Source organism: Oryctolagus cuniculus, chromosome 2, assembly GCF_964237555.1.
Source record: "Oryctolagus cuniculus chromosome 2, mOryCun1.1, whole genome shotgun sequence".
Taxonomy (NCBI): domain Eukaryota; kingdom Metazoa; phylum Chordata; class Mammalia; order Lagomorpha; family Leporidae; genus Oryctolagus; species Oryctolagus cuniculus.
Genome location: NC_091433.1, coordinates 9597555 through 9617406, shown reverse-complemented (window position 1 = coordinate 9617406; position 19852 = coordinate 9597555). Strand labels below are relative to the sequence as shown.

General features: G+C 38.8%; 1 long non-coding RNA gene across 1 annotated transcript in view; it reads left to right on the top strand.

Moving 5' to 3' along the window:
• Nucleotides 1–19852, top strand: part of LOC138843254 (uncharacterized) — a 146160-nt gene that overhangs the window by 112134 nt on the left and 14174 nt on the right. The window lies entirely within an intron of this gene.

Here is a 19852-nt window from a genome sequence, read left to right as displayed (position 1 = left end):
TATAATCCAAAAGTTGTACTTATAAAATTTATATTTATTAAATAAATGCTTTCTATAAAAACAATAAATCTTCCAGTGAAATAAAGTACCCTTTACTAAAAGAAAGTATGATGATTAGATTAAGGATTTTGTTTGTGTGCCCATGAATATCCAATTCAACTATTCCATCTGTTTGAAAGTTATCCTTTTACAAGTTGCTTTTGAGTCTTGTTTTTGTAAATAGTCTTTATAGATTAAGGATGCTAATGCTTAGTATGTCATATAAACTAAATACTAAAAATCAGTTGACTGATTTGTGGGAGGTTGTTTTTACATTCCTTATTCTGATATTGATCTGTGTCTCTTCCTCCACAAATTCTACAGTCTTTATCTTTCAAGCTATGTATCTTGAATTGAACAGAGGGATTTCTATTTCATTCCTCTGATTTTCCATTTAAATTTTAGAGTGATCTTTTCTATACCTATAATATGCCTTTCTAGTATTTTGGTAATGATTGTCAAATCTTTAAACCAATTTGTGAGAAACTGGCATCCTTACAGTTAGCTTTGAATCTATGAACATAGGATGACTCCATTTATTTAGATCTTCTTTTATTTCTATCATCAGCACTAGTTTTTAGCTATGTTGTTCTTTGAGAAACATATAAGTAGTGCCTAAGACTGAACAAAGTGTTGAAAAAGTAAGTGGACTTATAGCACCTGAATGAGGTTAAACTGGAGTGGACAACATCAGGACGGGCATTTTTAAGATAGACTGAACTGTTGAAGTCTACATAAGGGTGGGGGTGTGTGTGTGTGTGTGTGTGTGTGAATGCAATGGGTCATTCCTTTGTTGCCTGTTGCCTAGGATAGCAGGTGGACTGACAAATGTTCATCTTCTCCATCCAGGCATGCCAAACACCTGTTTTCCTTTGGCTCTGGCTCCTTGTTTCAGCATAGCCCAGCCCTTGCTGTTGCAGCACTTGAAGGATGAACCATCAGATAGAAGATCTCTCTCTGCTTCTCCCTCTCTTTCTGTAACTCCACTTTTCAAATAAATAGATAAATAAATCTTAAAAAAAAAAACAAACAACAAACTCATACTTGATTCCTTTCATGTGGCCAATACCAACCCAATGTGCTCAGCCTTGGTCGGATTGTTTGAATGACCAAGCTAACCCATAGGCTGAGGAGTGATAAAAACTTTGTTTCAAGCCTCGGAACTCTAGAGTGATTTGTTACACAATATTATCAATATAATACATGCCACATGGAGGAATTTGTGGCAATGGAGATTTCGCATATATTTATGGTTTTATATAGATATTTTTTCTCACTATAAAATACACATCATTACATATTATGTCATAAACAAGCCCATTAAAGAGACATTTGTGTTGAAAGCTTATTCAAGACAAAAAATAGAAGTATATAAGAAGTTAACAGTAAGAAATAATATAGGGCTTCCTGGAAAATTGAGTGCTCTTACCATGGAAGCTGCAGACTTTCTGGTTGGCTCAGGTTTTCTCAATCCCCAGGAACTCCCAGTCTCAGCATTGGACTGGAGGCTACTGTGTCTGACACGACTAACTCCACAGGGGCACAAATCCTCAGGCAAGGCTTTAGCTGCCTTGTGGGGAAAGAGCCTGAGGCTGTTCTCTTACCATCCATCCCTGGTATCCTCTCTGCAGAGCCTGGCTGAGACGAACAAGGCATGGGTACGGCCGGAGTCAGAGCTCTACTTCTGGTAATTCTGGTTTTATATTTAGGACCCAGGTTCTCAAATTTTGGCATTGTTGCCATTTTCAAGTTGGTGATCTTTTGTTGCTGTAGGATGCCCTGCACAGTGTAGGATAATTCACAACACCCTACACCTCTACCCCAACTCGTGATTGTCAAAAATATCTGCAATATTTACACTGGGGGTAAATATTCTCAGCTGAAAGCCATTGGTTTAGAAAAATGCTTTCACTCTTTGTCCTCCCTAAACACCCTTAGGAAAACCAGACAAAAACCTAAGAAGAATAACCTTGTAAGCATTTCCTATAATAGACTTGTTGCTAAGACACTTCTCAGATATATTATTGGCCTCCTGTGTGCACATGGAGACAGAGAAAGACAAAGGATTTTCCAAACACAGTGAGCTGATCCTCCTGAGGCTATTTTCACTCATCCTGATCATTCACAACCTCCCCGATTTTTTAATTTTCCACGTGCTTCACAAGCAGAAGCTTTCTTTTAAATCTTTTTGTTTCTTACTTCCAAGATCCTCTTTATTATGTTTTTTGTCACTTCCTGTTTCCTCTTCCTCTGTTGTCCCACTGCCATTTTCCTCACTATTTTGTAACGGCAGAGTCCACCTTTGACTCAGGAGGGGGCAGAATTGAGTGGCCTGTCTCAGGTTTGCATCCCGTCTTTGTTACACAATCGCGAACAGCTCATGTGCTCTGAGGCTCCGTTTCTGCTCTGTAAGTTGGAGGAGTCTTTCCGGCTTTTATATCACCAGGTTGTGTTTAGGGTTAAATGCTATATTAGATGTGAGTGCTTTGCAAAGAATAAAATCACATATTTTGTTAATATTATCATTATGATTGATTGCTCACATTACTACAGTTACAGATGGGACAGTTGAGCTATTAGTCCCAGTCTCCCTTCAGCTTTGCAGACATATTGGCTAACAGTTTGGAGGTTTCACTCTGTGCCCTGTATTGGCTGTGTCCCTTCCTTCAGTTCCAGGTTTTTGGTGCAGATCAGCCACAAATTGGATTGAACATCTTGATGTTCCCACCCCTACCATACACACCAGTCTGTGAGACTGACTATTTCCATTGGGGTTCTCAAGAGCTTCCACCCAGGACCTCCAGGGCAGAGCTTAGAGTGCCTGACACCTTCAAGAGCACTTCAGTTTTTATTTTCTCTTTTAAAAGGCCATGGAACACTTAATAGCCATGTGCAGGTTTCCAGGAAATGATCAAAAGGGAGTAGGACCAAATCAGAATTCCCTTGAGGAATTTCAGATCACTTGAATTCACATCCACCTCTAACTCATCTGGATGGAAATTTATTTTGGTTCTCATTACCCTGGGAATATGTTCTATGAGATGCAAAAGAAGTTCAAACATTAACTAGACAGAACTTCCAGGAATTTTTACCAGATATTTAGGGAGCAGGTGGAAGGCTACCTGAAGAGATGTGGAAGGTGTGGATACTTTAATATCCTTAGAACATAAGACCAGAACAGGAATATTGGCTGCACTGAGGTCAAGTTCAGGGCAGGAGGTCAAAACTTCATCCCCTAACCCAGCACTATCTAACAGAATCTTCTGAGATGATAGTATTTTTCTAGTCCATATTTTACAATAAGGTATCCACCAGCTACAATACTGAACACTTAATATGTGGCTAGAATGACTGAAAAACTGGATTTTTGAAAGTCTTTAATTTTTAATTAACTTGCATTTAAACAACCACATTTGTTGAGTGGCTCTTGTATTGGTAAACACATTGGGACATATTCTGGATGCCAGAAACAAAAGATAGCAGGGCTCGGTGAGAGGGGACAGGGTGAGAGGCAGATAATGTCAAAGCCAATCCAAGAGGGAAGGAGTGCCAACTCACACAGGACTCCTAAAGTACTCACAACTATCCAAAATAAAATACAGAATTCTCTACCATGGTAACACTTACTTATATTTGTTATACCTACATCCTATTATACATTAGGTCTGTAAAAGAAAAGCAGAATCAATGCAAACTGATCCATGTCTGAGAGCGGCTGTAAAGAAGGAAGGAAGGAAGCAGGGGCAATAGGGTATCAGCCAGTTCTCTGGGTGCTCTGGAGGAGAGACTTGTAGCTTAAATGAAGGAAGTGACCCAAACAGGGCAAACCCAAACCATCAGTTCAGACTCAAAACTCCCAGTGAGTGTGTTTGCCCTGTAACCTCTAACCTAATGTGTCAGGACGAGGGCATTATGATCTGAGATGTATGTCAACTTTGATAGAAATAGGGAAGTTCCAAACTTTAAATCAATAGATTGTTTGGTAACTAAGTTTATGAAGAGAAAGGATAAAAGAACTCAAAATTTGTATGAATAAAGCAAAACCAAAAACACCAAAATGAAAGACATACTCAGTGTTTATTCATATTATCAACAATATTTGAGGGGATATCAAGCTAATAAGAATGATAGTGATTACAAAATGGGATGATTTAAAAGCTAGGACATTTTAGAAAATTAAAGGACAAGATGTCAGAATTAAGGAAGAAAAATGTTGACGATAGTGGATAGAATTGAATTTTGCTGGAAAAGTAAATACATAAGTATTTAAGAAGTTGGTTCAAATACACTCCAATTACAGGAAAATAATAGAAAAATGACGAGAGAAAATAAGTGATAAGCAAGATATGAGAGAAACTGAAGAAATAATAAAATAAGGCTGAATAATTAATGTTCCGTTCAGAAAGTCTGAACCATCAAATTAATGCCATGAGGCTCATACCTTGAATACCTGATGTAGCTGATGAAACTCACAGCAAAAAGGGAAACAGATAAGAGACTGCAACTCAGAACAGGACCATGACAGGAAGGACCAGGCTGCCACCTGACGTCTCCCAGGCACTGTGTGATAAAAGACTATCTTACAATGATGCAAGCACAATGCCACCTTTGCAAACATCCTCCATTGCTTCCCCAAAATTAGAATAAATTACAAATATTTTGCATGTTTTCACAATTATAAATTTGAAGTAAAAAATCCCAGGCCTTAAATAATTGATTTTCAACTTTCCAAAGAATAGAATAGTTAGCTAAAAGCCTCTGTAAATTATTTCAGAACAGGGCATTTTTAGAGGCAAATATAACCTCGCTAACTTACGAAAAGTGATTAGGGAAAACAGAAACTCCATCCTAATCTCATTTTGAACACAAAGGTTCAAGTTTTTTTTTTTTTTTAAATCACAAAAACTCCATAATAGCATTATCATGAATAATGCACATTATTTACTTGATGAATAATTCAATATTGACAAACAAGTTGATGTTTTTCCCAGTCTTGCTATAAAGTAATAATAGCTAATGGGTGCTTACTATGCTCCAGGTACTATTTTAAGTGTTATAGAGTCCTTGTAACATCATTTTAAGTATTGTTGTTGCCACTTTATAGAGAGATGAAGAAATCAGTTCAAGGTCACACAGACAGTATGGGATTTGAGGCAGGATTTTAATACAGGTAGCCTGACTCTAAAACGTGTGTTCTTTTACTTTTATACTACAGGGCAGGCATATCATGAGCATTTTTTGACCTACATTTTGTTGTTTCTACTTAGATTTTCTATTACTGTGTCCAGACTATGTTGAAGTGTAATTTATTGAGATAAAATTCATTGTTATGACTTGCTAATCTCTGTGGGTTGTCCAGGCAGGTCTTGCTTAAGTGCTCCCAAGATGTGGTTGCATTGAGATTGTAGCTGAAACTGGTGTCATCTATAAGTGTGACTAGGGCCACCTGGATTTCAGAGATACCAAAACAAGCTAGCCTTTGAGTGATTGAGTGGCAAAGGTTCAATACTTAAGAGCATGTGATATCTCCACAGTGATTATGTTGATTTAATTGGTACACATTCACCTGTATAAAATCAAAGCAGTGAGAAATGATCCTCTATGACACATCGTAATTCTTCCTTCTATATATTATGCATCCTTCCAGCACCTTGAAGAAAATGTAAGAAAAATCAAACATATTTTCACTTTTCTTGTTTCAGACACAAAAAGTGGCACACTGTACACACTATTTATCCTCTTGTACTTTCAAGAATTGCCTATGTTAATATGTTGAAAGACAAAGAGAGAGAAATAAAAGGCAAGAGGCAGGGAGGGTGGAGAAAAAGGAGGAAGGAATGAATGAATGAAAGAGTCAGACCTAGAGTATGCATTTTAGATCCTACATACAAACAAAAACATGGAAATAGGCACTAAATTATTAATAATTCTGTCTCAGTGATATCAGTGGTATTTTTCACTTTGCTTTTCTGTATTTTCTAAAGTTCTTATAATGAGCATATGTTGTCTCTATGATAAAAATATATTGGTATCAAAACCCCATGGTTCAATTTTTATACTGGTTGTACTTATTTGTTGTTGCTGTTACTGATGTTATTTGCTCATTTCTAAGGAATTGACTTCCAGCTATGGTGTCAATAGACAAGGAAGACCTTTAATACTTACTTTGGGGATTTTCCAGCACAACTCTATTTAGTTAGACAAGTGCACCGTGCCAATTCCCTTTCTCCTTTTTCCCTTTGTACTTTTGTGGTACTGTTCATCAGTCTGCGGTTCTGTTACTTGATTTTCTATGAAATCCACAATCTTCTTCGTGATTATGAAAGAGTTGTGCACCTGTGCTCTATGCTCTATGTTATGGGATGGAGGATTCACAGATGATGAAGGACATCTACACACATGTCCAGGTTGTGTTTTGGTTAGTGTCATATTAGCAGCCTCAATATCAATAAGGCAATACCTGTCAATTCACTGTTTGCATAGTGGTTACTATTGAGCTGGACCTTAAAACAACCCATTCTCGAGGCTGATGGGTTGAGGTTGACTGGATAGGCAGTGGCAATGCACAAGGGTGTTTTCAGCTGCTGGTAAGCCTTGAGAAGCAGCTGAGTGGGGGAGATGGTGGCACATGGTGCTGGAAACACAGACCAGGACCATGGACAGAGGAGCTTGCATCCAGATGGGGAGACGGATGTTTTCTCTGAGGTACTGGAGACGCTGCTGGGGGAAGAGCTCAGCTGCAAAGCGTCCGGTTCTGTTGCTTCCCCACAAGACACAACCCATCATTATTTGTCTTTTAATCAGATACTTCATGAATTCAAGATAATAAATCCTTATTGAAAACAGTTTTCTTTAAGGTTGACTTAAAAGAAAGTGTAGGCCATATGAGGGTTCAATGGAGTTGAAAGCACAGGAGCAAAGCCTGTGTTTGCAGCCCGCAGAGTTCGGCAGGTAAGAGAAGCTGTGCTCTGGAGACTCCTCCACACTCCTTCCCAGGGATCCAATGAACCCTCCCCTGCAAAAAATTTAAAAAAAAAAATCATGCTGATTCATAATCCTTGGAGTTTCCTCCCTCCCAAGACTAAAAGTGCTGTGAAGCTAGGTAGGGACTACTGTTTTGTTTATACACAGGAACTTGTCCAGTGCCTGGTTAATGAATATGCACCATGGAGAAGTCAGATGAGATAGAGCATCCTTGAAAGATGCATGCAGGCGAGCAGACATGGGCCACCTTGCATCATTATGCAGCTTCTTTTCCCTTTGATACCCATGGGTATCTGATCAGAGATGTCAGACATTGGGGAAGAAGAGCAGAAAACTGTAAGGACTGGTTTGGCCTGGAAGAAGCTAAGATTTAGTTTTGAAAAAAAAAAAAAAACTTTTGGTCCAGCAGGGAAGGGGAGGTGGGGCAGGGGTTCCAGTCAACATGAGTCTACCTATGAAGACTTGCCTGTAGGAGGTGCGTCCCGTCCCATGGGACAGCAACTGGGGCCAAGCACCTAGAAGGAGAAATGAAAGGGACAGGAGACACAAAGATGGCAGCAAGACAAGTCCTGATCAAGCTGCGATTTTTATTTTTCAACCACACTCTTATATATCATAAAGGCAGGTGTCGGGCGGGGGAATGAGGGGGAGCTTATCTTGTAGATGCAATGCTTGTGCAAGTAGGGGAAAGGTTACAAGGTCTTAAGGCACAAGGTCACACAAGGTTGCATTATCAGTACTCTCTGGCCTGGGCTGTCTAGTCCTGCCTCAGTAGTTTTCCACTAAGAGGCCACATGCTGAGTGGTCCCCGACAGAGGTGTGTATTTGATTCCCATCCTTCAGAAATTACTGGTGAGTTATTTCAATGGGGAGAGAAGGGAGATAAAAACTCTGTGTGTTCTTTACAGCTAACATCTCCTCTGCTCAGGTTGCACAGTTTCATTCAATGTCTCAGCAGCAAGTGATGTCTCTTTCAAGAGGGCTTGTTTAATTCTTCAGCTGAACATACAACCTCATTTTGCTGAGCCAACAAGGCTATTATCAATTAAGGATCTTTGAAACATTGTGACAGGACAGAGAGACCATTTATTTTAGATTAAGGTGACCCTAGTTTCAACATCTTTTTGTGCTATGACATTGCCCTGCGACTTCAGAAAAGTATTTATCTGAGACTACATTGCCTTTACCACTAAAGAGAAGGTACTATCATCCACTATTGGATTGTTGTGAGGACTAGAAGTTGTGTATAAATATATGCTTTATTATTACATTTGAGGGTGTCACATCAGTATTATTGGAAGTCAAGTGCAATATCAAACTTCATCTCTATGACTTAATCTCTGGATAAGACTTCAGGTAACCTCACTAGCCTTTGGATACATGGATATTCTTTTTTGAACCATGACACTTATACATGGTTTGGAAGAGTTGTTGAATACTAGGACTCTTTACAAATTCATGGTAAAGGAATTAAAAGATGTTTATATTGATGCAAAATATTTTGAAATGCATGCAGATAAGGGATCTTCAAAAATGGAAAATGCATGTTATGAAAAAAAAACTATGCATGGATTTCAAAGATACTGGACTTTGCTGCTTCTTTATTCCTCCACTGTGTTGCTGCTTTGTTTCTCTTTTGCTCTATGGCCTGTGAGTTCAATGTATGCTGCAAATATGTCTAGTTCTTGGCATATTCAAGACGTGCTGCATAATTAGCTTAGCAATATTAGAGAGTAAGAGAAATACATCCATTGGTGCCTTCTGTGATAGTTAGGATACAATTAAAAGAGTGAAGCCTCTGGCTGGCACTGTGTTGTAACAGGTTAAGCTGCCGCCTGCAGTGCTGGCATCCCATGTGGGTGCTGGTTCTAGCCCTGGCTGCTCTACTTCTGATCCAGCTCCCTGTTAATGTGCCTGGGAAATCAGTGGAAGTTGGTCCAAGTGCTTGGGCCCCTGTATCCATTTGCAAGATCCAGAAGAATCTGCTGGCTTTGGATTGGCCCAGGTCTGGCCGTTGAGGCCATTTGGGGAATGAACTAGAGCATAGAAGCACTCTCTCTCTCTGTCTCTCTCTCTTTCTCTCGTTCTCTCTCTGCCTCTCCCTTTTTTTTCTGTCTCTGCAATTGTACCTTTCAAATAAATGACTAAATAAATAAATCTTTAAAAATAAAAAAATACTCGAGGCTTTGCCTATTGTCTCACTTATGACTGACCTTTCATTCCTGTCTCCATAGGGCAATCACCCAATCTCATGGCAACCAAACGAAGCCAAAGTTTTCAGACTCAAGTCTTGTGCCCTTCCTTCAACTAAGTACTATTCCTACGGGTTTCCATATGGCTGTTTCCTTCTTGACCTTCAAATGGTCCCTTCTCGCCGGAAGATTCCTTCTTCAGGGAGAATTTTAAGACATGCTGTCTAAGGCATTTTCTCCAATTTCATCTTTCTCACGAACTTTTTTTCTCATATCACTTACCAAAATTTAAGTAAGGGTAGAGCCTACTTTTGGACTTTCCTGTCCATCTCACCTCTCATTTCTTGATGTAAAACTACAATTTAGTTTTGGAGAGTAGGTGAGTTTTAGGTGAAGTTGACTCCATTCGCAGACTTCAGGGTAGGATCTTATGACCTAAGGCAAAGCAAATGGATCTTCACATCTGCGGATGGTGCTTGGGTCCAGGGTGGATCCCTGACTCAGATCAGGAAAGTGTAGCTCAATGAAACTCAATCCTGGGACACAAACAAATTGCTGGGGAGTTGGGATATGAATCAGGAAATGTGTAGGGGCTGGAGTTGAATTAGCTATCTGGTAGAGAAGAATGAGAAAGGGGAACACATGTTTGTGTGTGTGTGTGTGTGTGTGTTTGTGTGTGTGTGCTTGAATCCCTTCCTTATAATTACCATTTGAGTATCAGAATCAATCTATATAACTAAATTGGAACTACAGGCAGGCTCTTTAGTTACAGGGCCAGCACATTTCTTTTGTTTCTACAGTTTGAGTTGGGCTTTCTCTTAGGTAGCATAAGTCAACATAAATATACTTGACTAGTGCCTGTCTTTCCTATCAGACCAGAGAAGGAATTAGGTCTCACTTTTAATTATACCACCACTATCTGCCATAATGCCCATTATAGAAGGAGTTCTTAAGTATTTGTTCATGAATGTGTGATGGTGTTGAGCCTTGAGGTCCTGGTCTTCTCCAGATGTGATCCCAGTTACTAATACTGTTTGGAGTGCTGGGGAATCCTGAAAATAGATCGATTGTGTTTCAGAATGCTGAAAAGTGTGGAGCGTGCAGAATCTTAATACTAGATAGCAAGATTTTTATGTTTTTGTTTTCATTAATACTTGTGTGCCTGAGAAGATCTCAGCAAAGGCTGTGTGGTGAGGCACCTCCTGCATTCCCAGGGCAGACTGCGAATGTTCAGTTCCAATCAGACGTTCTGCCTCTTGCTGTTGCTGAAATTACACTGAGGTTGCTGACACTGAGGCATAGAATAAAGAATTGATGCTCAGGTAAAGTAAAAATTGCTCAGGCCTCTCAGCTTGCTCGTGAGAGATGAATCAGGACTAGAATCAATATTCAGCCCACTGATTTCTACCCCATGATTCTTACTGCATTCCCTCTCTCCCTCCATCCACTACTCTGTGTATTCTCCTTCCCTCCATGTTAAATATCTTAATAGATGGAAGGCAACTATTTTCTCTGTCAGACACATGTGTAAAATTGGAAAATGTTACAGGATCTTTGTTCTTATTATATACAAGCATCTCACTATTTATTAGATGATAGAAAAAAGATGGGCGGTAATGTTCTAGGCCACTTGGGTTATTCTAAGCAAATATCATTAGCTGAGGAACTAATAAACAACAGAAACTTCCCACAGTTTTGGAGGCTGGGAAGTCCAGGAGCATGGGGCCAGCATAGTTGAGATCCTGCAAGAATCTTTCACTGGATTTCAAACAGCTGATCTCTTCCATTGTCTTTCATGATTAAAGGGGGGCAAACAAGCCCCGTTAGGCCTCTTTCATGAAGGTCTTCTTCCTATTTACGAGGGCTGTAAACTCATGACCTAATCACCTGCCAAAGGTCCCACCTCTTAATAGTATCACATTGGGGATTAAGATTCAGCATTTGGGACTTACCTCAAATGGTAGAGTTAGAAACATACCAGGGGATTCGAATTCAATCCCATCGAGGTGTCATGTACCAATGCCATCTCACTAGTCCCAGTGATCAATTTCTGTTCACAATTGATCGTAATGATAGGACTAAGAACCAACAGGATCACATAAACAAGAATAGTGTCTGCAAATACTAGCTGATAGAATAAAAAAGGGAGAGAATGATCCAACATGGGAAGTGAGATACACAGCAGATCCATAGAATGGCAAATGTCCTAACAGCACTCTGGCCTCATAATCAGCCCTTAAGGCATGCGGATCCGGCTGAAAAGCCCATGAGAGTATTTCAGGCATGGAAAGCCAAGACACTCTGGGGAAAAAAAACAAAAAAAACAAAAAAAAACAAACAAACAAAAAAAAAAAAAACAAAAAAAAACCTAAATGAAAGATCTCCACGAGTGAGATCCCAGTGGAAAGAATGGGTCATCAAAGAAGGAGGTACCTTTCTCTGAAGGGAGGAGAGAACTTCCACTTTGACCATGGCCTTGTCTAAATATGATCAGAGTCAGTGAACTCAGGGGGCTTCCATAGCCTTGGCAGCTCATGACAAGAGCCTAGGGTGATTACTGATGCCATAAACAAGAGTGTCAATTTGTTAAGTCAACAACAGGAGTCACTGTGCACTTACTCCTCATGTAGGATCTCTGTCCTTAATGTGCTGTACATTGAGATTTAATGCTATAACTAGTACTCAAACAGTATTTTTCACTTTATGTTTCTATGTGGGAGCAAACTGTTGAAATCTTTACTTAATATATGCTAAACTGATCTTCAGTATATAAAGAGAAACAAAAATGAATCTTGATGTGAATGGAAGGGGAGAGGGAGTGGGAAAGGGGAGGGTTGCGGGTTGGAGGGACGTTAATGGGGGGGAAGCCATTGTAATCCATATTCTGTGCTTTGGAAATTTATATTCATTAAATAAAAGTTAAAAAAAAGAAAAAAAGGAAAAAAAAAAGAAGAAACTAATGAACAAGGTAATTCAAACAAGACTTTAAACAATAAATCACATACATTTTAGCTAAAAAAAAAAAAAAAGATTCAGCATTTGGGCCGGCGCCGTGGCTCAATAGGCTAATCCTCCACCTTGTGGCGCCGGCACACCCAGTTCTAGTCCCGGTCGGGGCGCTGGATTCTGTCCCAGTTGCACCTCTTCCAGGCCAGCTCTCTGCTGTGGCCCAGGAGTGCAGTGGAGGATGGCCCAAGTGCTTGGGCCCTGCACCCCATGGGAGACCAGGAGAAGTACCTGGCTCCTGCCTTCGGATCAGCACAGTGCGCTGGCCACAGTGCGCTGGCCGTAGCGCGCCAGCCGCGGTGGCCTTTGGAGGGTGAACCAACGGCAAAGGAAGACCTTTCTCTCTGTCTCTCTCTCTCACTGTCCACTCTGCCTGTCAAAAAAAAAAAAAATTCAGCATTTGGATTCTAGGGGACATAAGCCCTCAGACCACTGCAGGCAATGATAACAACACATGATGAGTATTGAGGCTTTTTGAAATGCTTTTGCAGCACAACTATTTGTAATGAGGATGGAAGAGGGTAAGGGTCAATGAAGTCTCCTGGCTGAAGTCAAGGAGTGATGGTAGTGGGTAGTCAGAGGAAAGGTTATGGAATCAATCTTGAACTGAGTACTGAACATTGTTTAGGTAGAGGTTACTGAAACAGTAAGACTAAGTTTCCAGGAGCCACCTAATCAAACATATCAGCAGAATGGTTTGTCAGATGCACAGTGGTAAGAGATAATGGTGAAGAGAATGAGGGGATGAGTAAGAAGGACTCTGCTGGCTACACACAGGCTCCTGACATTGTCACAGGCATGAGAGGCTTTTGAGTGATAAGCAGGGAAGGGACATGGTCAGATGGGCATTATGGAGTGATTGTTCCCACTGAGACAAGTGTGGAGGCTTCCTCAGTAATCCTAGCAGGGTCCTGGGGGCTGGCAAAGGCTGGGGAAGGTGGGACAGCACAGGCCACTATGACAAAACAACCTGACACTTTGATGCCTCACCACCCACCACCTCTCTTCCTCCCTCACCTTTAATGATTTCTGGATGTTCTGAAGTGGAACCTGGCAGATGGCATTTTAAGAAAAAATGACTTTGCAGCCCCAGGTTTCAATCTGATTTATACTTTTTTCCTACCATAAAGAGATGAGGATGCAGTACCTTCTTAGGTAATTAATGATTCAACATGGTGCCTTTGCAGAATGAAATTGAAGCGGCTGGAAGCCTTGTTTGCAGCCTATGAATTCAAAGGACACAAGAAGGCTGATTTGTGATTGTTGCTTTTCCTCAATAAAAATTAAACTGATTATAAAAAGCTGACAATGAGACAGTGCCTTGCAGAAGTAATGTTTCTGACATTTCACAGACTGTTTTCCACAAATATTCAAATTGATCATTCTTGAAGTTTTTTAGAAAAATGGGGATAAAATATTATTTTGGTCCTGCGATATTTGCTTGTATGCACATGTATATTCATGCATAATTGACAGACAATTAAAAGAACTTTCAGCTCCCTGTCACATTCATTTATTAAATTAAGGGTTCTGATAGAAAATCATGAAATTAAGCCCAATGAAATCTTATTTGGGGTATTAAGAAAAGCATTTGAAAGGTGAAAGTGTCTATTTTCTGAAGGGAGAATGCAGTCACTATTGAAAACCTGGGAATATTTGATTAAATCAATTATCAAGGAAGAATTATTACCAAAAAAATACAGCTAATATGTATATGGATCTTAAAAGCTTGCAGCTATGACCTTATTTAAATATATCATTAGTCACATTGATGTTATTACTGTCCTATTTCATAGATGGTAACAGAATTCAACTCATGGTTTGATCTCAGACAACTTGTTAACCTCTCTAATCTTCTGTTTCCTCTTCTGTAATCAGAGCTGTTTCTTTGTTGTGGGGCTACACTGAGAAGTTCACGATCTAAATAAAGTTCTTAGCCCAGTGCTTAGTAGCACCTGTTGAAATGATTATCATTAATACCTTATATGTAACATTTTAAAAAAAATTTGAAAGGCTGAGAGAGAGACAGAGAGAGAGAAATTTCAGTTTTAATTCTGTTTTTCTTATTTCTGATTTAATAACCTTGGAGTCACCCTGAATCTCATCACTCCTCTATTATATAAGTTCCCTCACAATATGCTTTAACTATATTTTTCTCTTTTCCATTTTTCCTGCTATTGTCTTCTACACATTTTTATGGGGTTTTCTTAATGCTGCTCATGTGCTCTTCACTGTTACAATCTTCTTATCCTTTCCATTCACTTCATCTGCCACAGTGAAACCATGTGGATCTTTCCAAAGATTAGCTCTGGTTGTATTACTTTTTTAGTGTCTTTGTAATGTCTATAGAATTAGGAAAATATTCCAACTATTCAAGGGCTTTTAATTTCTCCACTTACCTTCTGATTTCTCCCTATATGTTTCTTATGGATGCTAAAACAAGAACATCACTCACTGACATAATGTTTTATACATTTCAAAGTGTTGGTGGTTTGTTACAGAAACAGAAACTTGTTCTACCATAGCTTTTGGAAGAATGCTCAATTGTGTTATATTGATAAGTGTTCTGGCTCTTTCAATGTGGAAGTAAATTTCATCTGAGATTCTTGAAAGAAAGTGACTACATAATATGGAATGCACACCCATTAAAATGACTAAATTTTTTAAAAAAATGCTTTGACAGTACAAAGCACTATTAATGATACAAAGCTACTTGAACTCTTAGACCTTGGTGATGAGAGTGCAAAATGATTGGCAGTGTTTTATGAAGTTAAATGTGCATATTACATGACCTAGAAATTTCGCTCCTGGATATTAAACACAAAGAAATGAAAACATTTGCACATAAAACTTGTGAAAAATGATCAGCTTCATTTACAACAAACAAAACAGCAGTTTCATTTGTAATAATACCAAGCTTGAAACAATCTAAGCATCCTTCAAGAGATGAATAGTAAAACAAACTCGTACATTCACGTAATGAAATACTACTCAGCAGTAAAAAGGATCACATTATTAATTCATAAAACAGTTCTGTTCTCCAGGGCAGTAATCTCAGTTTAAAGAAGCCAATCTCGAAGGCTGTATATTCTTATTAATATTTTCAAAGTGACAAAATTATAGTGAGGAAAAACAGATGATAGGTTCTCAGGGGTGAGAAGTGGGTAGACTATAAAGAGGGCAGTGAGGAACCTCTGTGGTGGCAGAATGGTGCTATTTCTGATTGTGTTGGCAGTTATACAAACCCATACAGGTGATAAAATATCAGAACTACACACAGACACAAGTACGTGCATAAAGAACATGCTGAATTCTGAATATGATCTGTACTGTAGTTATTAGCATTGTGCCAATAGTTACCATGGTTATGGAAGATGTTATCATGGAAGAAACTCAATGAAGGGAACACAGGAACTTTCTGTACTATTTTTGCATCTTCCATGTGAATCTAAATTTATTTCAAAATAAAAAATTTAAATATTAGGGAAGTAAAGTACTTTCATAGCCCTAATAAAGACTAAAAAGCCAATTTTGCCCAGAATTCAGATGCAAAGTCTCTGACCGGCACAAACTGTGAGCTGTAACAGCAGTACCATTTTCATAAACAGATAAAGCCACAGCCAGCATATTGGTAAGAAATAAACCTTTTTAAAAGAGATCAACTGATAGAGACTCAGTCTTTAAAGACTATATTTTAAGCAAATGCATATGTCTAGCTGAGATCTTTGTAAACAAAAGATAGTTCCTTCCATACAGATTAAACCAGTGACTTAGAATAGAAACCAAGTTGGGCAAAGTCAGAAATGTGACAAGATTTTATTCTACTACAAAGGTAATTTTTCAGCTTATTTAGAGACCTTCCTCTTGCTAAATGCTCCCAAACTAGTTAAATGTTAGAAAGGAAACACCCACCCCCCACTATATCCCCGCCCCCATACACACAGAGTCCCTGACACAAGACCGGTTGGTTCAATAGACTAAATCAACACTAGCCTCTACTGGGATGATGGATGCCATAACTAAATCATTTCTAAAGCCATTTTACAGAAGAGAAACCAGAAGCTAGTAGCACACATTGTAAAATCCACAGAATTTCAAACACACAGCTTGGTACTATAACCTTGTAGAAGCAGATAGTTCTAATTCCAAGGGTGAATTTACCTTCATTCAGTGGATGTACTGACATTCATTCATTAATTTGTCCATTCATCCATTGAACAAATATTGTTTCTTTTTTTATATAATGACCTATGCCAATGTCTGGAGATACAATAATAAAGAATAAAATGAGATTTTTACTAAGTCATTAAAGAGGAGAGAAGCAATGTCCTATGGTTGTAAGGATTAATTAAAACTGTGGCAAGTGCAATTCAGGAGGAGTAGGCACGATGCCATGAAAATATGGAACAGGTGAGGTGACCAATCCTAGAGATAACAATGGCTTCTTAAATCAGGCTCTGACTATACAATCCCATTCCCCATATTAGGTGGTTGTGAAAGAAAATAGCAGTGCTTCCAAAGGGAAGATATGGTGTCCAATAAGTATCTCAATCCCAGTCTTTATCCAAGATAATAGTAGTTTATGAGGTGGGGTGTATGAATTGGAGGTTAGAGCTTGGTCATAAGAAATCAGGGTAGGAAATCTCACTCAGGATATATATTAAATAGATTGTTGGTTTCAGTGAGGTCCTTCTGGGGTAGCAAGTTTAACACTTTAGCTGATGATGGGCAACACTTGATTCTCTGATGAGGCAAGAGACCTAGGAAACCTGAAGATATAGTACTTGGAAATACATCACATACAACAATGAACCAATCAGTGAGGACAGGAGTTTATAATCTGCAGTCTGGTATTTGAGCAGGGAAACTGTGAGAAAACTCCTACTTAGGATTAAGATCAAAACCTATGGGTTAATACCAACTAGCAGACATGTTAGCTTTCCTAGCTCAGAGGACTCTGTGAGCTTCCTGCATAATTTCTTTGTTTCACCTCCAGCAGTCCACCTGTAGTTAGCTGCAGGCTGCTCTTTACTGTTACTGACATGAACTATGAAAGACTTGAGGTGTGTGGGCTCTTCTGGCAGTCTTTTGAGGCTCTTCTTATAAATAATTGCCTCTTTAAAGACCCCATAGGTAAACCATATGCTTCCAACTTGATAACTTTACTGCCAAGGAAAAAAAAGTTTTCCAAAGGACATTAAGTGTTACCACTTAAAAATATCCCTCCTGACCAATCCTGAACACTGCAAAGATGTATGGATTTGTGTTTGTATATGTGTGTTTACTTAGCAATCTATAGTCTGCTTTCCTCCTAAGATCACCAAGACCGGAATTCTTTCAAGTGATAACAAAAGCATTTCAGCATTCATTAACCAAGGTTCCCATGACATTTGCTCAGCAAAGGCATGGGAATCCAGATGTCATCTAAAAATAAAAAAAAATTAAAAAAGAGAATTGTCAGTATTAACAGGCAGATCAGAGTCCCCCAACTACATAATGAGTCTTGTCATATGGGTAAAGCCACTATGGAAGTCAGTCGAAATTCCTCAGAAACCTGAATATAACCCTACCATACAACCCAGCCATCCCTCTCCTTGGAATTTACCCAAAGAAATTAAACTGGCAAATAAAAGAGCTGTCTGCACCTCAATGTTTATTGCAGCTCAATTCACCATAGCTAACACATGGAATCAACCTAAATGCCCATCAATAGAAGATTAGATAAAGAAATTATGGGATATGTACTCTATAGAATACAGCAGTAAAAAAATGAAATCCAGTCATTTGCAACAAAATGGATAAATCTGGAAAACATCATGCTGAGTGAATTAAGCCAGTCCCAAAGGGACAAATATCATATGTTCTCCCTGATCGGTGACAACTAACTGAGCACCTAAAAGGAAACCTGTTGAAGTGAAATGGACAGTATGAAAAACAATGACTTGATCAGCCCTTGTCCTGACTGTTGAGGAACAACTTACTATTTTATTCCTTTTAGTATTTTTTTGTTCTACTTAATACCATTGGTTGAACTCTTTAATTAACATACAATTATTCTTAGGTGTTGAAATTTAACTGAAAAGTGATCCCTGTTAAATATAAGAGCAGGAATAAGAGAAGAAGGAGATGTATAGTTCGGCACACGCTCAATTGGACTTACCCCTAATGGTAGAGTTATTAACGTGCGAGGGGATTCCAATTCAATCCCATCAAGTTGGCATGTACCAATGCCATCTTGCTAGTCAAAGTGATCAGTTTCAGTTCATAATTGATCAGAATGACAGGATTTAGTGTCAAAGGGATCACATAAACAAGACTAGTATCTGCTATTACTAACTGATAGAATTAAAAAGGAGAGAATGATCCAACATTGGAAGCAGGATACACAGCAGACTCATAAAATGGCAGATGTCTAAACAGCACTCTGGCCTCAGAATCAGCCCTTAAGGCATTCAGATACAGCTGAAAAGCCCATGTGAATATTTCAGGCATGGAATGCCAAGACACTCTGGCAAAAAAAAAATTACCTAAATGAAAGATCTCTGCGAGTGAGATCCCAGTGGAAAGAATGGGCCATCAAAGAAGGAGGTATCTTTCTCTGAAGGGAGAAGAGAACTTCCACTTTTACTATGACCTTGTCTAAATAAGATCAGAGTTGGCGAACTCAAGAGGCTTCCATAGCCTTGACAGCTCATGACAAGAGCCTAGGGTGACTACTGACATCATAAAGAAAAGTGTCAATTGTTAAATCAATAACAGGAGTCACTGTGCACTTACTCCTCATGTAGGATCTCTGTCCTTAATGTGTTGTACTATGTGAATTAACAGTACAACTAGTACTCAAACAGTACTTTATACTTTGTGTTTCTGTGTGGTTGCAAACTGTTGATATCTTTACTTAGTATATACTAAATTGATCTTCTGTATATAAAGGTAATTGAAAATGAATCTTGATGTGAATAGGATGGGAGAGGGAGTGGGGGATGGGATGGTTGAGTGTAGGAGGGAAGCTATGGGGGGAAAAGCCCCTAATTCAAAAGTTGTACTTTGGAAATTTATATTTATTAAATAAATGTTAGAAAATGAAGCTGATATTCATGTTTTTCACTTGTGCTTAATTTATCATCACTATTTTCTCTCATGTTATTAAATGTGCTTCTAAAGCATCTTTGTAGGATAGATAGGAACAAAAAAAATGAAAACTCCAAGTTGAAAATGCTGAGTTTTAGAAGAAATTAATGACAGGTAGGATGAGTAAAGGGAGGTTCATGTGGCTGAAACATTAAAAATGGGCAGTGTAAAAATCATGGAGTTGAACCACCTGAAGAAAACCCCCTAGAAAAAGGACAATGATTGACCGTTTCCCACTACTATATCTATCTTTGAATTCATCACAGCTCTCAGCTGAGATCATGACTCCTCTAGGCTGTTCCATTTCCACGTTTGAGCAAACAAAAGAACTATTTCAGCTCAGTTTGAGACTCCTCTAGTGATCAACATTTATTTATTGGCTTCTCATACATTTGATTAAGACTTTCTCCTAGAAATTTGAGTCTCTATATTGCATTCTCCTCTCTTCCTGCTTTGTAGATGGAAGACTCACATCAAAGTTACAAAGTTTTCCCCACTTA